Source organism: Cetorhinus maximus, chromosome 12 (genome assembly GCF_964194155.1).
Source record: "Cetorhinus maximus chromosome 12, sCetMax3.hap1.1, whole genome shotgun sequence".
Taxonomy (NCBI): domain Eukaryota; kingdom Metazoa; phylum Chordata; class Chondrichthyes; order Lamniformes; family Cetorhinidae; genus Cetorhinus; species Cetorhinus maximus.
Genome location: NC_135890.1, coordinates 75,532,730 through 75,555,529, shown reverse-complemented (window position 1 = coordinate 75,555,529; position 22,800 = coordinate 75,532,730). Strand labels below are relative to the sequence as shown.

Genomic DNA, 22,800 nt, shown 5'->3' with positions numbered 1-22,800 from the left:
TGATTACTGTTAAGGCATTCTCACTGATTTTGAAAGAATTTTATTTTTGTTGAATGTCAAAAAATTCTCCATTATGCTAAATTTCATATATTAATTTTTTAAAAAGCTTGTTATGTTAGCTTCCACCTTAAATGATTGGGACATACACTAGGAATTATTTCACTGTCTGTAAAATTTAGAAATTAAAAATTAATGGTTAGGGTTCTGAGGTTTTTACTTCCTGGTTTGCTGTCAATGGTAATACTTTGATATGATTGGTTGCTTACTCTACCTGATGACATCATTGTAGCTGGACACCTGGAGACCCTCTTGCCTTGGCACCAGATTAAAACTGATGTCAGGAATTGGGAAGTCCACACCAGAGATCCCTAGATCTTGTGGGCAGCTTTCTTTGAGAAGCGACAATGGCATTGCTTCGCCGGTGACCACAAAATTAAACCAGCACATATGCATATGAACTGCACTGCCCTAACCCACCCTCTCTGTTACCTCATCTTAATCAAATCAGTCTAACATGATTTGACCGTAACGCATCCATGCTGGTGCTCAGTTGTTAGCCCAAGTGGCTGTTAATTTTCTTCTGCATTATTATTTCTAAAAGCTTCCCGACCACTGGCTTTTAAACTGACTGCCCTATAGTTGCCAGGTTTGCCGTTCTTCCCTTTTTTGAAAAAGCTGTGACCTTGGCAATCTTCCAGTTGTTGGTACCACCCCTATTTCTAAGGAGCACTTCTGAAATTTCTAACCTTCCTTCACTAACCAATATGGGATGAATCGCACCTGGACCAGGTAACTTATCTACTTTAAGTACTGCTAGCCTTCCTTGTATCTCCATTTTTTAATCTCATCCAGTATCCCAGTAACCTCCTTGTTTAATCATTACTTGGCAAAATCTGCTTTTTGAACAGTGTTTACCTAGGAAATGCTGTTTGTGATGTGCTGGGGCAGTGGAGGGGAGCTTCAACAGCGGAGAGGTCTTAGCTGCAAAATATGGGCTGTGTTTTCTTAAGACTGCAAGTCACAAATGCAAGGTCACCATACTCAACAGATTTGCAGATCAGAATTTCCACATTACTTTGAAAAACAGTCAAATCATTTCTGACCTCTTTTAGGGTTAATGGAAAAAGTACAGAACAACATTCACCATGATGAGAATTTGCTTTTGTCTGTAACATCCACTGAATGCACTTTATGCAGTATAAACACTCAATGTGGCTTTCATGCCACATTTAACCAACTCCTGACTGCTTTTACTTTTCTCATTCTTTTTAAAGGAATGGCTTTGCATTACTTGGTGTTGGGTGATAGCAAATTTGCAATTCAGACACCAAGAATTTGCCAAGAGACATGTGTGTGTTTTACATGTTGAAAATAGCATGGTATTCCTATTTCATCATGGCTTCTGACCCAAGGAGCGTGTGAAATACAGACAGATTGGTTGAATATATCGAACCTGTGAGTCCAGTTCATTCCTGGTGCAGATAAGGGCCTGATTATTAAGACCTATTAAGGACCTGATTTGTGGAAAAACTTTTAAGGGAGTACCATTGTGAGGAAAAATTATGTACAACTGGGGAATGGCTAGATAGTGCAGTGATTAGATATTAGTCTTTCATCTCTGGCTTCAAATATTGTCCGGGGCTGACGACATGCAAGTCTCTTTCTGTAGGTTGAAAGGATCTAATATAAAACATAGTAGGATAATTTAAACTCTGTTTCTGGCAAACATGGATCCAAATCACAAAACTTCCCCTAACTGGCATTTCATTGTCATTTAGTCAGAGAACAGACTGGATTGCTGGAGTGGGTAATCCAATACACTAACTCAATACTGGGTGCAGTATGGTTGGGGCTGGGGGAGAGTAGGTTAGGTGGCTTTAGGAGCGCTTGATGACAATAAACACGTGAAGTGGGAAAGTTTTCCAATTTGTGCCTAATGAGAGAGTCTTACTTGCGCTATCAGACTAACATAGCCAAGAGCTTCATGCAGTTCTGACATGGCTCATTGCTCTTGCAGTTTGATGCCGATTCCATTGTTTGAAATTGTCTTGTAATACACCAGACTGCATCCGGCCTGCTCAGTGTAGTTTGTATTGGTTGTTAATTTTGCACTGCCAATTATTTCTTTTTAAACATGCCAACCAACATCACAACCATTAATTTATCAATGGTGTGCTCACTTCTGTGAATTAATAAAACAGTACACATTGGCTATTGATGGCCACACTTGACATGAAAACAGATCCAAAACTGAATGATATAAAATAACACACTAGGCAGTGAATTTGGGTCGTTCATGCTGCCCTTACCCTTAAGATTATGCTGTTAGGCATATTAATGGCTGTAACTGAGAGCCTGATGTGAAATTAAATTGGGGTATACCCCTCGGCAGTGTGCGCTAAATACTGTCTCAATAAAGCACTTCTACTGGATCAATGAAATTTCTACTTCCTTCACCAGCTGTCATTGTGGCTCCTTTGACATTGTCGAGCCAGCACTAAATATTCTTTGTAAGGGGCATTACAGCTGGCAGAGTGATAATATTTTCTCCCCCATTAGTTTTGACGAGTTAAAGCCAGGTCCTAAGGTGAAAAGATAGTGTGCTAACCAGCGCACCAATCACAGTTACTGTTTTATTTACACCTAAATATTCATTTCTGTGTTATTAATTCAGTGTACAATGATTGTGTAATTAGTTCCCAGGTTTCAGTTGTTACCTCTGCATTACTGACTTCTGTGTATCTATCAAGCCATTTTTATGTAATTAGCTCTTAAGTCTCTATTAAGCCATTTTTATTTTGCTGCTGGGTGAGGTTGGATTCTGGGACACCAGCATCTACTGCTTGCTATTATGTTTATACTAAAAGTGGCTCCCTTTTTCCTGGAGGTAGAATTGCAAACTTACAAAGAATTTGGTTGTCAATTCTGCTGCAGATTAAGAGAGCTGGGTTAAGTAATGTAACATTGAAGAGTTGGCTGGCTTAAAGACATCAAAATCGGACCTCACCAAGTGCTGGCATAAAAGCAGCTTTTACCTTGTTCTTTGTAATGAGATCCTGGGTGGGGGTTGTGCTCAATGTATAACTGACTTCCAGTATCTATTACTCTGTGTCTTTAATTAGCTCCAGGATATTTATTACTCTGTTGCTGTATGAGTAGCTCCAGTGTATCTTTTATTCTGTCACTATAATTCGTTTTTGGATATTTGTTGCCCTGCCTCAGTGCAGTAAGGGGAGATGGTGGCATAGTGGTAATGTCACTGGACTAGTGATCCAAAGGCCCAGGCTAATACTCTGGGGACACGGATTCAAATATTGCCACAGCAGCTGGAGGAATTTAAATTCAGTTATTAAGAATCTGGAATTGAAAGCTATTATCATGAAACCATCATTTTTTGACATAAAGACCAGGAAAGGAAGTCCTTATTTGACTCATGTGACTCCAGATCCAAAGTAATGTGGTTGACCCTTAACTGCCCTCTAAAATAGCCTGTCAGGCCACTCAGTTCAAGGGCAGTTAGGGATGGCTAACAAATGCTGGCTTTGCTAGTGACGTGTACATCCCATGACTTAGACTTAGAGACTTTCCCGCGTCTAATGACACATGAGGCAGGCAAAGCATGTACTTACGCCTGTTTCCATAGCTAGTTTCACCTGGAGCGGGTCGCTCACCTGTCTCCAGAGGCTATAGCTTGAGTGTGCCACTATGCATCAAGCAGGGCTGACCTGGAGACTCTCCCAGGCTTACTGCCTGCCATAGACGTATTGGAAGGATTTACTGATTGACAATCAACCTGTTCGGCCATGTTTTAAACTCACCTTCTGTGGCCATCAAGTACCAGAGTGGGAATTAAATCTGAAGCTTCTGGCTCAGAGGCAGGGACGGTACCCACAGAGGCACAAGACCTCTTCACATCCCATTAGAAAATTTAAAAAAATTAGTTCCTGGATGTCTATTGCTGTCCATGTACTTCATCCCTGATGTGCGCTTACAAAGGGAAGCCGAGCTGTGCACTTCTCACTTTTAAATGTGAGACTCTAAATGAAAGTCCATTGCAGTTTCATACATTTGATGACATCTGTCTTTGGAATACCACCTCTTTCTTGTCATTCTGACTTCATTTATTTTGGGGAAGATGTGGTGAAAATCATAGGTGAGGCCAGGCTTGGGCATGGTGGAGCTTGCATTTGTACTGAGAGTGGCAGAAGTTTGCTTGTAACAAAATTGAAGGATGAACCAAATGAGCTAAATGGCTTCCCTCCCACTTCTTAGTGAGTTAAAATTTAAGTGCTTCAGTAAGCTCTGCAGCATTGTTCAACTGCTTACGTTATATTCAGGAAATTGTTCTGATCAGTTTGCATGTCCAGGCCTGACAAGCCATCCATTCCATGAATTATAGCTCGGTGTCATGTGGGGGTGGCAGGGCACGTTGAGCTGAACAGAAACATTTTCTGTCTGAAGCTGAAGGCTTGAATATTCCACCCCTGTGGCTTTGCTGTTCTGTGGAGTCTCTTAGCAAAGCAGTGCTGCTGTTTATATTTGTGTTCCAGTTATTTCTAAGGGAATGCAGTGAAGGAATGCACTGAATTAAGTTTATGTTGCACTTGAACCGTATCTGGTCATTTAAAAATGATTTTGATAGTTCTTTTGAAGTACTACATTATATATTTACTGTCAAAGTGAATTTGATAGGACGTTTTTGGGTGCAAAGTTCATGAGCTGTCAAAAACCAGGGGTTTTTTAGTTTACATCAGACAGGATTGTGTGCTTGACGTTTTGTGGAAATGGCCATTGTCGTTATCTGTAACAGAGGAGTTATTTATTAGAACATTCATACTGGGGTAAACTGGAGCATCTCAAAGGATGTTTTCATTGAAACCTTGGGGCAATGTTTCAGAAATACAATCTAGTCTGCGTGAAAGACAGACATACTGCACATTAGCAGAGGCAAGTGAACACAGTACAAAAGAAGCCATTCTTTGTAGTTTCCTGATGCTAAATTCATAGATAAAATGAGAGGGTATAGATTACACTGCAAATCTGAAGATTTTGCTTGATTTAAAACATTGTATTTTCAGGTTTTCCATCTTCACTGTGCTCTAATAGTTGCAATTGTCTCACCTGGTGATTCTTTAACTGTTTCTTGATTTTCTCTCAGAGATGAATTTTTACTTGCTGTTTTGGGAGGAGGTGTTTGTCTCACTTAAGTGACTAAAAGCGAATTTGTTGTATTTGTTGTTTCTGATTCAGGAGCCAGAGAAGAGGTTTAAAAACTAAAACCTTGTTGTGAACGGAGAGTTTGCATACATGCTTCAACCTCTCAGGATGCATGAGCCAGTTGTGCAAGCCTGCATGTGTATTCCAGGTGTACATAGAGTATAGGTACGAGTCACTGTGTGTGTTCCTGCCCTGTAGTGTAGAGGATCAATGTGAGGTTGCTGAGTGAGCAAGTTTCGGTGCTCTAGCCATGTGTGCGTGATTCAGCCTATCGACCTGCTATAAGTGGGGGGCCATTAGTCAAAATGAAGGAAACAGTGCAGTGATTTGTCTCTTCCAGTGGTTATAACCATGTATTCTTTGGGAAATATAGCCCTGTATTTAATCACAATGGAGTTGAATTTACTTTAGAAAATGTCCAGTTTCTGCAACTTTTCAAGAAGTAACCTTGCTTAAGTGGGTAGAGAAAGGGGTTATTAGAACCCACTGAAATGTGTCAGAAATGTGCTGGTTAGCTCTGTGGGTTTGTAGCTTGGAAAACTGGTACAAGTTTTTGAGGAAGTACAAGAGTTTATCTGAGTTAGGATGCCTTTTTCATTTCTGTATTAATCATAACCTCTGATATTTCTAAAGACTCTAAAGTCAGTTTGAATTGTTAATTCAAGAACCAGTTTTGGGGATGAGGTGTGGTGGTAATTGTACACGGGAACAGTTGCAATTTTGCTTTTTGTGAACACTTTGATGTGTGACCTGAGTCACCTATTGATTGATGACTTCAGTATTTGGGGGACTATCAGTGTACACTAATTGTGTCAATGCACTGCTGTCCTTACTCTATATTGAATGAGGAATAATAGATTATAGAACGCTACAGCATAGAAGAAGGCCATTAGTTCCCCCATGGCTCGGCTAGCTATTGAGAGAGCTATCTAATTAATCTCATCCTCTAGTCTTTCCTCACATCCCTGTATTTGTTTTCCCTTCAAGTATTTATCTAATTTCCATTTGAATGTTATGGTTGAATCTGCTTCCACCACCCTTTCAGGCAGTGCATTCCAGATCACAACAACTTGCTGAGTGAAAATAAATTCCCTCATGCTGCTTCTGGTTCTTTGCCAATCACCTTAAATCTATTTTTTCTGATTACTGACCCTTCTGCCACTGGAAACAATTTCTTTTTTATTTACTCCATCAAAACCATTCATGTTTTTGAACAGACCTCTTATCTTTCCTTGTTCTACAGATAACAAACCCAGCTTTCCATTCTCTCCGCATAACTGAAGTTCCTTATCCCTGAAAACATTCGAGGAGATCAATTCTGTACTCCCCCAGAGCCATGACACCTCCCTTGAAGTGTGGTGCCCAGAATTGAACACATTACTCCAGTTGAGGCCTAACTAGTGTTTTATAAAGAGCTAGCAAAACTTAGGTTTTATACTCTAATGCTTTTATTAATAATGTCAAGGATCCCATATATTTTTAACAGCCGTCCCAACTTGGCCTGCCACCTTCAAAGACATGTACGCACACCCACAGGTTTCTCTTTCAACACTTTAAAACCGTACCATTTAGTTCATGTTGCCTCCCCTCATTCTTCCTACCACAATGCATCACTTTACACCTCTCTGCATTAAATTTCATCTGCTGTTTCATCAGTCTATGTCCTTCTGGAAAATGTTCCTATCTGCTTCATTGCATAGTAAAGAAAAGACTTGCATTTTAAAGCACCTTTTACAACTTTGGGACCAGTATTCAAAATATACAGGGGTGGCAGGCGAATTCGCACTTGTAAGCCCCCAAAAATCCCTGGAAAATTCAATCACAGGGACTGCCAATTAGAGAAAAGTCACCCTTCCCCACCCCGTACATGGAAGTGACAGAATTTGTGAGGAGCTGCTCCTTCAATCACAGACTGTTCCTCTCCCATGCTTGCTGCTGATAGGCTCACTAGGGGGGGGGAGGCTGCCTGGCTGGGTGGCGGGAAGCTCACCAGCACCTTCTGAAGGGCAACTAGGGAAGGGCAATAAATGCTGGCCCAGCCAGTGAAGCCCACATCTCGTGAATGAATTAAAAAAAAGGCCACAAGGGAGCGACAGCCTGCCGGGGGGAGAGGCCATGAGGGAGCAGCTGCTTGCTGGTGGGGAGAGGTCATAAGAGAGCGGCTGCTTGCTGGTGGGGAGAGGCCATGAGTGAGTGACTGCCTGCTGAGGGGGCGGAGGCTGTGAAGGAGTGGCTGCCTGCCAGTGGGTAGGGGGGCACTAGAGGCTGCGAGGGAGCAGCTGCCTGTCGAAGGGGCAGAGGCTGTGAGAGAGTGGCTGCCTGCTGGGGGGTAGAGGTCGTGGGGAAGCAGCTGCCTGCCAAGGGAGCAACGGCTGTGAGGGAGCGGCTGCCTACCAGCAGAGAGGGACCGTGGTGGAGTAGCTGCCTGTGGGGAGTGGAGGAGAGGCTGTGAGAAAGTGACTACCTGCTGGGGGGTGGGTGTTGTGGGGGGAAGAGAGAATGCCTGTGGGTGGTGAGAGTGGTTACAGAACACTTTCTCCATCTGCAGAAGCAGTGAGCAGGAGAATTGGCAGGAAAATTCCACCTCTCCTTACATCTCCGTTTTAGGACCACAAGGAGTACTTGCATCCTCAATCTGTCAACTTGAACTGGAGCTGTGCATCATTCAGGTAATGCCAGGACAAAGTTTTGTGTGTCACATTTGCCAGGAGTCTGTTGAGCCTTCAAACTGGAGAAGGAGACCTACTATATTAAAGGAGCCAAATAACTTCCGAAGAAATCTCTCCTCAAGTGATTCTGTGGACGTTGTATTATTTTCTTTTTGTATCTGTGTAATAAGCGACTTGCAGTTTTATAGTGATTTTTATGACTTAAGGATATCCCAAAGTGCTTTACAGTTAATGAAATACTTTGAAAGCGTAGTCACTGTTGTAGTAAAGAAAATGTAATGAGGTGCATGATAGGACTGGGAAGCATAATCTAAAAATTAGAACTAGATCTTTCAGGAGCGAGGTGGTGGAAATTTGGAAACATCTTCTGCAAGCAGCAATTGATGCTAGATAAATATCAATGCTAGATTAATTGTTAAATTTAAATCTGAGTTTGAGATCTGAGACGCAGTACAAAGGGGAGCAATTGCCTGGTTAAAATCTTCCAGCTTTGTGCATATGCGATGAAAACGCATTAGTTTTGACCTCATCAGTCCACGGAAGGCATGTTTAGGGTGATTGATGGCTTTTTGTTTGTAGAAATGTGTGTCAGTTATTTTGGAAAGACCTTTTGTTGCTAACTTGTGCCTGTTGTTTTGTGCCAATTTAAATACTGTCGTGTCTATGAAATTAATGCTTTCTATGTGTGATGTGGCTTTGAGTTCAATGGAGGGTATCGACCATTGAGGATATTGATGAATTCTCCTAATTCTGCTTCTGTGAGAAAAAAAAAACTATCCCAAATGTCAACACAAATGCAGAACTACATCAGCTAATAAAGGAGTGAAAATGAAAAATGAACCTCTGAAAACCAAAAATTAGAACTTGAGCAAACCTCAAGAGTCCTTGTGGGGTAGAACCATAGAAAAGTTAATGGCTCAGAAAGAGGCCATTCAGCCCTCGTGTCTGCACTGGCAGAAAAATAAAAACTGGCCACCAATTCTAATGCGATGCGAGGAACAAAAATGTTTTGACCCCAGCTTGGGACATCCTAGAGCGTTTTAGAGCCAATGAAGTACTTTTTTTTAAAGTATAGCCACTGTTATGATATAAGAAAGGCCGCAGCTAATTTGTGCACAGCAAGCTGTCACAAATAGCAACATGATAATGACAAAATAATCTTCTTTGTGATATTGATTGAAGGATAAATATTGGCCAGGACACAGAGAGAATTCCCTTGTTGTTCTTTGAAAAAATGTATAGGACCTTTTATGTCCATCTTAGAGAGCAGATGGGGCCTCAGTTTAACATCTCAACTGAAAGGTGGCAGCTCATACAAGACAGTACTCCCTCAGCTCTGCATTGGATTATCACCTTAAATTTGTGTGTTCGAGGCCTGGATTGGGACTTGAATCTGAAATCAGAGGTAAATGCGCCACCAACTGATCCATGGCCTACACTATAAATGTCACAACTCACTACACTAAGGTTTTGTGTTATCTGCATATTTTGAGATTATGCCGTGTATATTCAAGTCCTGGTCATTCTTGCATATCAATAGGATAAGTAGTCCTAATGCTAACCTTTGGGTAATGCCACTATATACTTCCTACTATTCTGACAAATATCCATTCTGTTTTCTGCCCCTCAGCCAATTTTGTGTCCATTCTACCGCTATCCATTTATCCCAAGGGCTTTAATTTTACTAACAAATCTATCATCTGGTATTTTGTCAAATGCCTTTTGAAAGTCCATTTACCCAACATCAACTGCACTGCCATCATCGACCGTCTGTTACTTTATTAAAGAACCCAATCAATTTAGTTAAGCATGATTTGCATTTAAGAAATTCATGCTGACTTTTATTTGTGAACCCATACATTTTTAAATGTCAGTTCATTTTGTCCTGAATTATTGTCTCTAAAAGTTTCCCCACCACCAGAATTAGACTGGCCTTGCTGGGTTAATCCCTCTTCCTTTTTTAAATAGGTGTAACATTTACAATCCTCCAGTACTCTGTCACCACTCCCATAACCTTTATTAATACATTGGCAGCATTCTCTTCTGTAGTGAAGACAGCTTCACAGTACTCATTTAATACCTCGGCTATGCCCTCTGCCTCCACAAGATGATCTCCTTTTTGGTCCCTTATTGGCTCCATCCATCCTTTCACTACTTTTTTTACTTTTGAGTTCCCTTTTATGTTAATCTATTCTCATACTCTATCTTCATCCCACCTATTCTTTTTTTGGGAGCTGCACTGTACTTGCTACTCTATAATGAAGTTTATAATTGTCATTAACTAATTTTACTGGCTCATTTTTATCTATATCTTCAGTCAGCCAGGAGCTCGAGCTTTGGATGCCTCTTCCCTCTCCCCGCTTCTGCATAGCAATGTATCCATTCAGGTCCGAGTTATGTCCACCTAGAAGTCCCTTCATTGTTCAGTTAGTGATTTGCGAATCTGGTTTTGATTCCAACCCACATGAGCGAATTCCTTTACAACACACTGAAGTTAACCCTCCTCCAGTGAAGTTTTTTTTAAGCTTTCCATAATTGTTCTAGACCTGATAATATTATGTGCATTCTGAGATCCACACTCAGTGCCATGCGCCGCCATATGAACACACTCGACCTCTCCCTCCAGCAGCACCGCCGCACCCTTTTTCAAAGCTGCGCGTGCCCCCAGTTTCATTTTATTCTTCGCCTCATCCGATGCCTCAACAAGAAATTTTTTCTCTTTCTCTCAAGTGCTAAGGAACGCAAGCTCCAACAACTCATCGACACCAACACCCATCTGGGACCCTCCACCCCTGCTTGTCCTTCCGTCCCCACCCTATCTTCCAATCCCAGCCCCAGCCGCGTATTCACTATATCCCCTGACCTTCCCCTCTCCGATGCTGAACGTTCAGTGCTCAGCAAAGGACTTAGTTTCATACCCGTACGCCCTCATCTCAGTGAATTTCGGGCTCGGCACGATGCTGAACTCTTCTTCCGCCGTCTTCGTCTCCGTGCTTACTTCTTTGGGCAGGAGTCCTCTCCCCGTTCAACGGATCCTTTTACCCACCTCCAATATTCTCCCTCCACCTGGACCCCTCCCTCTGGATTCTTACCTTCTCTTGATCTATTCATTGAGAACTGTCGACGTGACATTAGGCATCTCAATTTCTCTGCTCCTCTCACCCATTCTAATCTGTCTCTCTCTGAACTTCCTGCACTCCGTTCTCTCGGGTCCAACCCCAACATTGTCATCAAACCCGCTGACAAGGGTGGTGCTGTTGTTGTCTGGTGCACTGACCTCTACCTCGCGGAGGATGAGCGTCAACTCGCAGACACTTCCTCCTACCTCTCCCTGGACCATGACCCCACCACTGAACATCAAGCCATTGTTTCCAGGACTGTCACTGACCTCATCTCCTCTGGAGATCTTCCTCCCACAGCTTCCAACCTGATAGTCGCCCAACCTCGGACGGCCCGCTTCTACCTCCTACCCAAAATCCACAAACTGAACTGACCTGGCAGACCGATCGTGTCAGCCTGTTCCTGCCCCACGGAACTCATTTCTCGTTATCTTGACTCCCTTCTCTCTCCCCTTGTCCAGTCCCTTCCCACCTACATCCGTGATTCCTCTGACACCTTACGTCATATCAACAATTTCCAGTTCCCTGGCCCCAACGGCTTCCTCTTCACCATGGATGTATAATCCCACTACACCTCCATCCTCCACCAGGATGGTCTGAGGGCCCTTAGCTTCTTCCTTGAACAGAGGCCCGAACAATCCCCATCCACCACTACTCTCCTCCGTCTGGCTGAACTTGTTCTCACACTGAACAATTTCTCCTTTAACTCCTCTCACTTCCTCCAAATAAAAGGTGTGGCTATGGGTACCCGCATGGGCCCCAGCTATGCCTGTCTCTTTATGTGGTATGTGGAACATTCCTTGTTCCAGTCCTACTCCGGCCCCCTCCCACAACTCTTTCTCCGGTACATCGATGATTACTTCGGTGCTGCTTCATGCTCTCGTCGGGACCTGGAAAAATTTATTAATTTTGCTTCCAATCTCCACCCCTCCATCATTTTCACATCGTCCGTCTCTGACACTTCTCTTCCCTTCCTTGACCTCTCTGTCTCAATTTCTGATGATAGACTGTCCACCAATATCCATTACAAGCCTACCGACTCCCACAGCTACCTCGACTATAGCTCCTCACACCCCGCTTCCTGTAAGGACTCCATCCCATTCTCTCAGTTCCTTCGCCTCCGTCGCATCTGTTCTGATGACGCTACCTTCAAAAACAGCTCCTCTGACATGTCCTCCTTCTTCCTTAACCGAGGTTTTCCACCCACGGTCGTTGACAGGGCCCTCAACCGTGTCCAGCCCATCTCCCGCGCATCCACCCTCACGCCTTCTCTTCCCTCCCAGAAACATGATAGGGTCCCCCTTGTCCTCACTTATCACCCCACCAGCCTCCGCATTCAAAGGATCATCCTCCGCCATTTCCGCCAACTCCAACATGATGCCACCACCAAACACATCTTCCCTTCACCCCCCCGGCGGCATTCCATAGGGATCGTTCCCTCCGGGACACCCTGGTCCACTCCTCCATCACCTCCTACTCCTCAACCCCCACCTATGGCACCTCCCCATGCCCGCGCATAAGATGCAACACCTGCCCCTTCACTTCCTCTCTCCTCACTGTCCAAGTGCCCAAACACTCCTTTCAAGTGAAGCAGCATTTCACTTGCATTTCCCCTAACTTAGTCTACTGCATTCGTTGCTCCCAATGCGGTCTCCTCTACATTGGAGAGACCAAACGCAAACTGGGCGACTGCTTTTCAGAACACCTGCGGTCTGTCCACAAGAAAGACCCAAACCTCCCTGTCGCTTGCCATTTTAACACTCCACCCTGTTCTCTTGCCCACATGTCTGTCCTTGGCTTGCTGCATTGTTCCAGTGAAGCCCAACGCAAACTGGAGGAACAGCACCTCATCTTCCGACTAGGCACTTTACAGCCTTCCGGGCTGAATATTGAATTCAACAACTTTAGATCTTAAACTCCCCCTCTCCCCATCCCCATCCCGTTTCCTCCCCCTCCCTTTTGTTTTTTTTTCCCAATAATTTATATAGATTTTTCTTTTCCCACCTATTTCCATTATTTTTAAATCTACAACTAATACCTTGTCAGTCTTTCCACCCCACCCCCACTAGAGCTGTACCTTGAGTGTCCTGCCATCCATTCTTAATTAGCACTTTTCTTAGATAATATCACCACCTTCAACACCTCTTTGATCCTTTTGTCTGTGACATCTTTTGATTATCTGCTCCTATCACTGCTTGCTTGTCCCTACAACCACTCCACCCTCAACCTCTCTCCCCCCGCCCCCCCCCACCTTAAACCAGCTTATATTTCACCCCTCTCCTAACTATACTTCAGTTCTGTTGAAGGGTCATGTGGACCCGAAACGTCGACTCTTTTCTTCTCCACCGATGCTGCCAGTCCTGCTGAGTTTTTGCAGGTAATTCTGTTTTTGTTTCTGATAATATTAGTGTTGCCTAAATGCGCTCGCACTGAAACATGCTCCACTATCTCCACTTCATTCCCCAGAACTAGATCCAGTACTGCTTCCTTCCTTGTTTTGCTGAAAACACACTTATCAAAAATGTTCTTTTGTACACATCTCAGGAATCCTGCCCCCACTTTGTTCCTTAGACTGTCACTGTCCTTGTCTATGTTGGGATAATTGAAGTCTTCCATTATCACAAAAAGAAACACTTGCTTTTATATAGCACTTTTGCCGACCACTGATATCAACAAAGTGCATTCTGAAGTGCAGTCACGATTTTAATGTGTGAGGAAATAGAGATAGCTTAAGTAAGTTGTATTTGTCGGTGTTAGGAATGGAGTTCTAGCTTTAAAGTTTAATTTTGATTTGTATTTCTGTATTTGTGGGTTAAGAAAAGATCAAGTTGAGTTTTAGTTTCACTTTAAAAGATGCCTGCATTTCTAATGAGAGTTTTATGACTGTTGCAGCTAAGTTAAACAAACAAGAGTAGAGAAACTGGGCTGTTGCCTAGCAACAAGTGTCCAGAGAGGCAGGCCCCTCCCACAGACATGCACAGAAGAAACTAGAAACAGCAGATTGATTTGGAAGCTGTTTGAGTTCAGTTGGCTTTGAACGTAGAAACATAGAAAATAGGAGCAGGAGTAGGCCAATCGGCCCTTCGAGCCTGGTCCGCCATTCATTATGACCCTAGCTGATTATCCAACTCAATGGCCTGCACCTGCTTTCTCCCCATATCCTTTGATCCCTTTTGCCCCAAGAGCTATATCTAACTCCTCCTTGGAAACATACAATGTTTTGGCCTCAACTACTTTCTGCGGTAGCGAATTCCACAGGCTCACCACTCCCTGGGTGAAGAAATTTCTCCTCATCTCACCTCATCCTAAATGGTCTACCCAGTATCCTCAGACTGTGATCCCTGGTTCTGGACTCCTCCACCATTGGGAACATCCTTCCTGCATCTACCCTGTCTAGTCCTGTTAGAATTTTATAGGTTTCTATGAGATCCCCCCTCATTCTTCTGAACTCCAGCGAATATAATCCTAACTGACTCAATCTCTCCTCATATGTCAGTCCCGCCATTCCAGGAATCAGTCTGGTAAACCTTCGCTGCACTCCCTCTATAGCAAGAACATCCTTCCTCAGATAAGGAGACCAAAACTGCACACATTATTCCAAGTGTGGTCTCTCCAAGGCTCTGTATAATTGAAGCAAGACATCCCTGTTCCTGTACTCGAATCCTCTCTCTATGAAGGCCAGCATACCATTTACCTTCTTTACTGCCTGCTGCACCTGCATGCTTACCTTCAGCGACTGGTGTACGAGGACACCCAGGTCTCGTTGCACATTCCCCTCTCTTAACTTATAGCCATTCAGATAATCTGCCTTCCTGTTTTTCTACCAAAGTGGATAACCTCACATTTATCCACATTATATTGCATCTGCCATGCATTTGCCCACTCACTCAGCTTGTCCAAATCACCCTGAAGCATCTCTGCATCCTCCTCACAGCTCACCCTCCCACCCAGCTTTGTGTCATCTGCAAATTTGGGGATATTACATTTAGCTCCCTCATCTAGATCATTAATATATATTGTGAATAGCTGGGGTCCCAGCACCGATCCCTGCGGTACCCCACTAGTCATTGCCTGCCATTCGGAAAAAGACCCGTTTATTCCTACTCATTGTTTCCTTTCTGCCAACCAGTTTTCTATCCATCTCAATATACTACTCCCAATCCCATGTGCTTTAATTTTACATGCTAATCTCTTATGTGGGACTTTGTCGAAAGCCTTCTGAAAGACCAAATAAACCACATCGACTGTCTCCCCCTCATCAACTCTACTAGTTACGTTCTCTCAAAATTCCAGTAGATTTATCAATCTATGCTGACTCTGTCCGATTCTGCCATTGTTTTCCAAGTGCTCAGCTATTAAATCTTTTATAATGGACTCTAGAATTTTCCCCACTACCGATGTCAGGCTCTATAATTCCCTGTTTTCTCTCTACCTCCCTTTTTAAATAGCGGGGTTACATGAGCTACCCTCCAATCTGTAGGAACTGTTTCAGAGTCTATAGAATCTCGGAGGATGACCACCAATGCATCCACTATTTCTAGGGCCACTTCCTTAAGTACTCTGGGCTGTAGATTATCAGGCTCCGGGGATTTATCGGCCTTCAATCCCATCAATTTCTCCAGCGCCGTTTCCCTACTAGTATTGATTTCTTTCAGTTTCTCCCTCTCACTAAACCCTGTGTTCCCCAACATTTCTGGTACATTATTTGTGTCCTCCTTTGAAAGTAGCTGCCAGGAGAGACTGGAGCAAAGGGGACAGATAGTCAGCCCCAAGCTAAAGAAAAGACCCCAAAACCCAGGGGACTGAAACAGGAGAAAGTCCCAAGCAGACCTACTAGTCAAAGGGAAGGTCAGGAACCTGGAAAAGATCTGTTAAGTGAAGTTAAGAGTGAGGGACTGAGGGAGAGGCCCCAAGCTTCAGATTTAAAGAGACAAAAGCTCCAGAAAGCAGATTTAAAATGAGAACAGCTTGCAAGAGGCCAGAGGTTCCAATGAGACAACTGAAGGTCTGTAACTCTTTGCTGTGGGCATGTGAAGCAGTGATGTACTGTCGACAGCTGAGTTGGTGAGAGAGAGAGTACATTGGAAGAAAGCTTGAATGCATGTGCTGACCCAGGGGAGAGGAACATTGGATGGAGAGTTCGAAACCCTGGAGGCGAACCCTTGCGGAAGGTGCCTGAGAGAAACCATCGATTTGGGAGAAAATTCCAAAGCGAGCCATTCGAGAGTGGAGATTGGAAACCCTCGTGTGAAAGAGAGTTCAATGATTAGGGCCTGAATAGGGGTTAATTACTATTTGAAGCTTAACTAATGGTGAGTCAAGTCAGCTCTATTTAAGAAAGGGACTACCTGGAAGCACGCTACAGTGTGCTTACACACAAACAGGACAGCGAGCACATCCTGAGTGGGGCACAGCCAGAGTGGGTATTTGGAATTTGATGCAAAGTGGGAATTCTGTGCATAGGGGATGTGGTGCTCTTTGCATTTTTTCCTTGCTATCCAACTTCTTAAATCTTCAAAGTGTGCTGCAGCAGTAGAGGCTACAAGGGAAAGGAGTCACTGGTAAGTAGTGGGTAAGGTATTTATTACTTTAATCGCTTATAGTTTAAGGTCTTTTTGTGGTTTACAGTTTGTATACTCTACAGTAACGAGGATCAGGAAAGAATGGCCCTAGAGTAATTGACTTAAAAGGTTTAATTTGAAGGGATAAGTCATGGCAGGAGCGCTCAAAGCCATGGTGTGCTCCATGTGGGAAGCCGGGGACATTTCCAGTGCCCGGGATCATCATGTGTGCAGGAAGTGTGCCCAGCTGCAGCTCCCGGAAGCTCGGGTTTCAGAGCTGGAACGGCGGCTGGGGACATTGTGGAGCATCCGCGAGTCTGCGAGTATCGTGGATAGCACGTTTAGAGAGGTGGTCACACCGCAGATGAAGGGACTTAAGGAATGAAGGGAATGGGTGACCACCAGGCACTCCAAGAGAAACAGGCGGGTTAGTTCAGGAGTCCCCTGGGGTCCCGCTCGCAAATCAGTGTTCCGTTTTGGAGGCTGATGAGGGCGCTGGTCCCTCCAGGGAGTGCGGACAGAGCCAAGCTTCTGGCACCATAAGCAGCCTGTCTATACAGGAGGGGAGGAAGGGAGGAAGAGCAATAGTAATAGGGGATTCTATAGTCAGGGGAACAGATAGGCGCTACTGTGGCAGTCAACCTGACTCCAGGATGGTTTGTTGCCTAACAAAAACAAAAATACCTGGAAAAACTCAGCAGGTCTGGCAGCATTGGCGGAGAAGAGCACAGTTAATGTTTTGAGTCCTCATGACCCTTCAACAGAACTAAGTAAAAATAGGAAAGGAGTGAAATATAAGCTGGTTTAAGTGGGGTGGTGGGGGGGGGGTGGGGTGGCGGGGTTGGGACAAGAAGAGCTAGGTAAAGGGCCAGTGATAGGTGGAGATAACCAAAAGATGTCACAGACAAAAGGACAAAGAGGTGTTGAAGGTGGTGATATTATCTAAAGGAATGTGCTAATTAAGGGAAGACTGCAGGACAAACAAGGTACAGATAGCTCTAGTGGGGGTGGGCTGGGGTGAAGGAATCTAAAAAGACTAAAAGGTAGAGATAAAACAATGGATTGAAATACATTTAAAAATAATGGAAATAGGTGGGAAAAGAAAAATCTATATAAATTATTGGAAAAAACAAAAAGGAGGGGAAAAAACGGAAAGGGGGTGGGGATGGAGGAGAGAGTTCATGATCTAAAATTGTTGAACTCAATATTCATTCCGGAAGGCTGTAAAGTGCCTAGTCGGAAGATGAGGTGCTGTTCCTCCAGTTTGCGTTGAGTTTCATTGGAACAGTGCAGCAAACCAAGGACGGACATGTGGGCAAGAGAGCAGGGTGGAGTGTTAAAATGGCAAGCAACAGGGAGGTCTGGGTAATGCTTGCGGACAGACCGAAGGTGTTCTGCAAAGTAGTCACCCAGTCTGCGTTTGGTCTCTCCAATGTAGAGGAAACCGCATTGGGAGCAACGGATGCAGTAGACTAAGTTGAGAGAAGTGCAAGTGAAATGCTGCTTCACTTGAAAAGAGTGTTTGGGCCCTTGGACGGTGAGGAGAGGGGAAGTGAAGGGGCAGGTGTTGCATCTTCTGCGGTTGCATGGGAAGGTGCCGTGGGAGGGGGTTGAGGAGTAGGGGGTGATGGAGGAGTGGACCAGGGTGTCACAGAGGGAACGATCCCTACGGAATGCTGCCAGGGGGGGTTTGGTTTGTTGCCTCCCTGGTGCCAGGGTCCGGGATGTGACTGAACGGCTGCAGGGCATCCTGAAGGGGGAGGGTGATAAGGCAGAGGTCATGGTACATGTTGGTACCAATGACATGGATAGAAAGAGAGATGAGGTCTTGCATCAAGAATTCAGGGAGTTAGGCAGTAGACTAAAAAGCAAAACCTCTTGGGTTGTAATCTCTGGATTACTCCCAGTGCCATGTGCTAGCGAGCTCAGAAATAGGAGAATAGCACAGATGAATATGTGGCTTAAGAGTTGGTGCAGGAGGGAGAGTTTTAGATTCGTGGATCACTGGGACCGTTTCTGGGGAAGGTGGGACCTGTACGAACGGGACAGTCTGTATCTGAACCAGAGTGGGACTAACATCCTTGTGGGCGTGTTTGCTAGTGCTGTTGGGAGGAGTTTAAACTAATTCGGCAGGGGGAGGGGACACAATGTTAGCAGAATAGGGACACATCATAATACAGTAAAACAATCAAGTCAGCTGCAATAAGCTTCAAGGGAGTAAGGCAAGGCTGGATGGCCTCTACTTTAATGCCAGGAGTATTACGGGTAAAACGGATGAGTTAAGGGTGAGGATTGACATGTGGAATTGTGATATAGTAGCCATCACTGAGACGTGGTTGAGGGAAGGGCAGGATTGGCAACTCAACATTCCGGGATATAGAATCTTCAGGCGAGACAGGGGAGGGGGTAAAAGAGGAGGAGGCGTTGCATTATTAGTTAAGGAGTCTGTTACTGCAGTAAGAAGAGATGATATCTTGGAGGAGGCATCAAATGAAGCTTTGTGGGTAGAGCTTAGGAATAAAAAAGGGGCAACAACATTATTAGGTGTTTATTATAGACCCCCAGATAGTCAGCGGGAAATTGAGGAGCAAATATGTGCACAATTTGTGGAGGTGTGTAAAAACAATAACAATAGGGTAATTATATTAGGTGATTTCAACTTTCCCAACATTAATTGGGATAGACATAGTGTTAAGGGCTTGGATGGAGTGGATTTCTTGAAATGTGTACAGGAGAACTTTTTAGGTCAATATGTAGAGGATCCAACAAGAGATGGTGCATTGCTGGACCTAATTTTGGGGAATGAAACCGGACAGGTGGCTGAGGCGGTGGTGGGCGAGCATTTTAGTGACAGCGACCACAACATGGTACAGTTTAAATTTGTTATGGACAAAGAAATCGACAAGTTGCAAGAAAAATGTTTTGGATTGAGGTAGAGTGGATTTTAGTAAAATAAGGCAGGATCTGGCCAAGGTAGACTGGGAACAGTTACTTGTGGGGAAATCTACAGAGGAACAGTGGGGGGTGTTCAAACAGGAAATGAGGAGGGCACAGGCTCAACATGTTCCCTCGAGGGTGATATGAAGGAGTAACAAGCCCGGAGAACCATGGATGACCAGAGATATTCAGGTTACGATAAAAGGAAAAGAGAGGCTTTTAGCAGGTACAAGGGAAGCAAATCAGCAGAGGCATTAGTGGAGTACAGACAGTGCAGGGTGGAGCTTAAGAAAGCAAAGAGGGGATATGAGAAGGCTCTGGCTGGTAAAAGTAGGGAACATCCCAAGATATTCTGTAAGTATATCAATGGGAAGAGGATAACCAGGGAAAGAGTAGGGCCCATAAGGGACCAAGGGGACAATCTATGGGTGGAGCCAGAGGACATCGCTAGAGTGTTGAATGAATACTTCACATCCGTCTTCACCCAAGAGAATGAGGATGAAGGTATTGAACTCGGAGAGAGACTACAAGGTTCTTAAGCAAATTGACATAGGGAGTGACAAGGTATTGGAGGTGTTGGCAGGCTTAAAAGTGGACAAATCTCCAAGTCCAGATGATTTGTGTCCCAGACTGCTGAGGGAGGCAAGGGAGGAGATAGCAAGGGCTCTGACCCAAATTTTTAATTCCTCTCTGGCCACGGGGGAGGTGCCAGAGGACTGGAGAACAGCTAATGTGGTTCCGCTATTTAAGGAGGGTTGTAGAGATAAGCCAGGGAACTATAGGCTAGTGAGTCTCACGTCAGTGGTAGAGAAACTATTGGAGAAATTTCTGAAGGAGAGTATCTATCTCCACTTGGAGAGGCAAGGTTTGATCAGGGATAGTCAGCATGGTTTTGTCAGAGGGAGGTCATGCCTATCAAATTTGACTGAATTTTTTGAGGAGGTGACCAGGTGTGTAGATGAGGGTAGTGCAGTTGATGTAGTTTATATGGATTTCAGCAAAGCCTTTGACAAGGTCCCACATGGGAGACTTATAAAGAAGGCAAAGGCACATGGGATACAGGGTAATTTGATAAGGTGGATTCAAAATTGGCTTAGTTGTAGGAGACAGAGGGTGATGGCAGAAGGATGCTTTAGTGACTGGAAGCCAGTGTCCAGTGGCATACCACAGGGATCTGTGCTGGGTCCCCTATTATTTGTCATTTATATAAATGACATAGATGACTATGTGGGGGGTAGGATTAGTAAGTTTGTGGATGACACAAAGATTGGCCATGTGGTTAAAAGTGAGGTTGAGTGTCTTGGGCTACAGGAAGATATAGATGGGATGGTCAAATGGGCAGATAATTGGCAGATGGAATTTAACCCTGAAAAGTGTGAGGTGATACACTTTGGAAGGAGTAATTTGACAAGGAAGTATTCAATGAACAGCATGACACTAGGAAGTTCTGAGGAACAAAGGGACCTTGGCGTGTGTGTCCATAGATCTCTGAAAGCGGAGGGGCATGTTAGTGGGGTGGTGAAAAAGGCATATGGGACACTTGACTTTATCAATCGAGGCATAGATTACAAAAGTAGGGAGGTCATGTTGGAGTTGTATAGAACCTTGGTGAGGCCACAGCTGGAGTAGTGTGTGCAGTTCTGGCCGCCACATTATAGGAAGGATGTGATTGCACTGGAGGGGGTGCAGAGGAGATTCACCAGGATGTTGCCTCGGATGAAACATTTAAGTTTTGAAGAGAGGTTGGATCGACTTGGGTTGTTTTCGTTGGAGCAGAGAAGACTGAGGGGCGACCTAATCGAGGTGTAGGAGATTATGAGGGGCATGGACAGGGTGGATAGGGAGCAGCTGTTCCCCTTAGTTGAATGGTCAGTCACAAGGGGGCATAACTTCATGGTGAGGGGCAGGAAGTTTAGGGGGGATGTGAGGAAAAACTTTTTTACCCAGAGGGTGGTGACGGTCTGGAATGCACTGCCTGGGAGGGTGGTGGAGGCGGGTTGCCTCACATCCTTTAAAAAGTATCTGGATGAGCACTTGGCATGTCATAACATTCAAGGCTATGGGCCAAGTGCTGGTAAATGGGATTAGGTAGGTAGGTCAGGTGTTTCTCACGTGTCGGTGTAGACTCAATGGGCCGACGGGCCTCTTCTGCACTGTGATTCTGTGATACTGGTTGGCTCATAGTGTGACAAGTGTCTGGGGAGAGTTGAGGAGAGATCAGCGGCATCTGTCATTTGCTTTCATAGTGTAGCGTGCCTGACCACAAGTTGCCAATTGGTTTGCGTGTACTTACTGTGATCATTAGAGTGTAAGATAGCTTTTCTAACTTGTGTTATCCTTACAAATCTGTATATATCTGTAAAGGTATAGTTGTGGGTGAAGGAGTATTGTAATATAGTTCACTTTTTTGTCGTTTGATAAATGTTTTATGCCTTTGTTAAAAGTTCATCAGCTGACTTTAGTGACTCTGTTCAGTAGCCCCTCTCCACGTATCTAAATAAATAAATATTAGGATCTATTAAACTGGGTTCCACCCTGGGATCAGGCTTGTCCAGCGGTAACCTCGGCTGGGGATCATAACAAATGTAAGATGTAATGTTACTTTAAAATTACTGCATCTGTTTATAATTTACCAACAAAAATGGTCTTCTATCTCCTTGGTGATCTATAGCATACATTCAATAGCATAATAGCTCCTTTATTGTTCTTTGATTTTAACCAATAGAATTCTGTCTTTGACCCTTTAACTACATCATCCCTTTTCAGTGCTATAATAGTTTCATTGATCAGTGCGGCCATCCCATGCCCCTGACCTTCTTACCCTTTCCTTCCTTTCCTGGATACCTTAACCTTATAGCCAGGAACATTAAGTTCTCAACCTCTGTTTCTTTGAGCCAGGTTTCTGTTCTTGCCACTACATCATAGTCCCATATGGTGACTTGTGCCTGCAGCTGACCAACCTTTTTTACCATGCCCTGTGTAGTTACATACGTGTATTCCATGCACTGCCTCACATCTGCCCCCTGTCTTCCCCTCCCATTTCTGAATTATTTGCCTCTTCCAGCCCTCTTGTTTCTCCTTACAATTGTTTTATCCTGGTGCTGTACCCCTGCCAATGAAAACCTGTTTGCTGTAATATAAATAAAGTCTTTGCTGCCATTTCAAAAAGAAGGTCCAGGCCTCCCAGAGAAAGAACTCCAAATTGCTCAGTCTTCATTGTCTTCCTGCCAAAATTCAGGTCCAAAGCTGTTCATGTATCACAACCGTGGTGAGCATGCAGCATGTGTGTGTTTATGA

General features: G+C 44.2%; 1 protein-coding gene across 5 annotated transcripts in view; it reads left to right on the top strand.

Moving 5' to 3' along the window:
- The window catches only part of LOC144687594 (paxillin-like), a 177,687-nt gene that overhangs the window by 28,173 nt on the left and 126,714 nt on the right, over nucleotides 1–22,800 (top strand). The gene's annotated exons all lie outside the window — the stretch shown is intronic.